The 1,987-nt window shown below is 40.4% G+C and overlaps 1 pseudogene; it reads left to right on the forward strand.

Moving 5' to 3' along the window:
• The first annotated feature begins 825 nt into the window (after positions 1–825).
• LOC143394839 (olfactory receptor 7C1-like) lies at positions 826–1,762 on the forward strand (annotated as a pseudogene).
• Positions 1,763–1,987: the final 225 nt, after the last annotated feature.

The following is a 1,987-nucleotide window of genomic DNA, read 5'->3' on the forward strand; positions in this document are numbered from 1 at the left end:
CAAAGCCAGGGCCAAACCGAAATCCCCACATCTCTTTGTGACCTTTTCCATGTCTTATGGCATTGCAATGGTTTAAACCTTGATAATTATGTTTTCCTTGACTGTTTGACCAATCAGTTGATTTATTATAGGTGAAGAGCACCTGTATAATAGCATGTAGCAAATGTGCAGAAAGCACTTGTTTCTCTAGAATGTTGAGGATCACAGGTACACTACCTACTAGTCATTTGTTAACATGGTTTATCATTTGTTGAGAATATTTTATTTTCCTCCCTCCTTCCCTTCCTCTCTCCCTCTCTCCCTTCCTTCCTTCTGACCTCCTCTTCTGTTATTTCTTCCTTTCCTTTGGAAACTGAAATCCTACTCATCTTGCTCATCCTGAAGTATTTTTTTCAGATATTTCCCCTCCTCTCAAATTTTCTTATTGCTCAGAGTCATCTGACCCTCCTCTGAGTCCCAGTCCTGCCACACACAAGGAAGATAACTCAGACCTTTCTTTAGGTCTCTGGGCCCCATGTGTATTGGAGCAGGTGTGGATTGTTTTATCCCTAAGATCTAAAATTCCTTCTAACTTTCTGTAGTTATTAATTCTAAGGCAGAGACAAAGGGAATGGGTGAGTCTCCCATAGGCCAATAGACATGGATTTGTCAATATCATGAAATGTTGCCTATAATGAATGACAGAATGTAGGTTTTCTAGATTCTATAATACTAAGGATTTCATGCCCAATTTTTTTACCTCAAGAAATAAAGAAGCCGAGATAGTCTGTCTGGTGTCTATTTCATGTTCTTTCTCTTTAATTGTCTAGCTAATGTGTCAATAACATGGGACTAGGAAATCAAACAAATGCTTTAGAATTTATATTCCTGGGATTTTTCCAAGACTCAGAACATCAACTGATTTATCTGGATTGTTCCTATCCATGTTTATAGACATCTTCCTTGGGAATTTATTCATCATCATAGCCATTGTCTCAGATTCCCATCTTCATATGCCCATGTACTTCTTTCTCTTCAATCTGTCCTTTGCTGACATTGGTTTCATCTCTACAACCGTCCCAAAGATGCTGGTGAACATCCAGACACAGAGCAGACCCATCACCTATGCAGGCTGCATCACCCAGATGTATTTTTAATGGTTTTTGGAGGCATGGATACCTTCCTTCTCACTGTGATGGCTTATGACCGGTTTGTAGCCATCTGTCATCCCCTATACTATCCAGTCATCATGAACTCCCATCTGTGTGACCTCCGGGTTCTTACATCCTGGTTAATCACCTTGTCATATTCTCTGATCCATAGTCTGTTGGTGCTGCATCTATCATTCTGTACCAATTGGGAAATTCGACACTTTTACTGTGAACTTGCTCAGGCCACCATACTAGCTTGTTCAGACACAGTGATCAATCACATAATACTCTACGTGGTGACTGGCCTTCTTGGATTTGTTCCCTTTTCAGGGATCCTTTTCTCTTATACCCAGATTGTCTCTTCCATCCTGAGAATTCCATCAACATATGGAAAATATAAAGCTTTTTCTACCTGTTGGTCTTATCTGTCTGTGGTTTCTTTATTCTATGTGACAGGTCTTGGTGTATACCTCAGTTCTGAAGCATCATCATCTTCCTGGAAGGGCATGATGACCTCCATGATGCATACTGTGGTCACCCCCATGCTGAACCCCTTCATCTATACCTTGAGGGATACATACATTTAGAGGGCCCTTAAGAAACTTCTTGGCAGAACATTTTATGTTCAGTGACAAGAATACTGGTCCTGGGCTCTTGAGCCGGCAAAAGTACCAGCAAAAGAAATTCTGTGTCAAGAAATTCTACCTCTAAATTATATAGGCTTTCACCCCTCACCCACTCTGTTTCTCTGTCTTTAATCAAAATATCCCTGTGAGTACTTTGTCTGAAACTTTTATGATGATCACTCTGTTACCCTCAGTTGTATTCCCCACCTCTCCTCCTTTTACATTTTATGT

This window comes from Callospermophilus lateralis, chromosome 1, assembly GCF_048772815.1.
Source record: "Callospermophilus lateralis isolate mCalLat2 chromosome 1, mCalLat2.hap1, whole genome shotgun sequence".
Taxonomy (NCBI): domain Eukaryota; kingdom Metazoa; phylum Chordata; class Mammalia; order Rodentia; family Sciuridae; genus Callospermophilus; species Callospermophilus lateralis.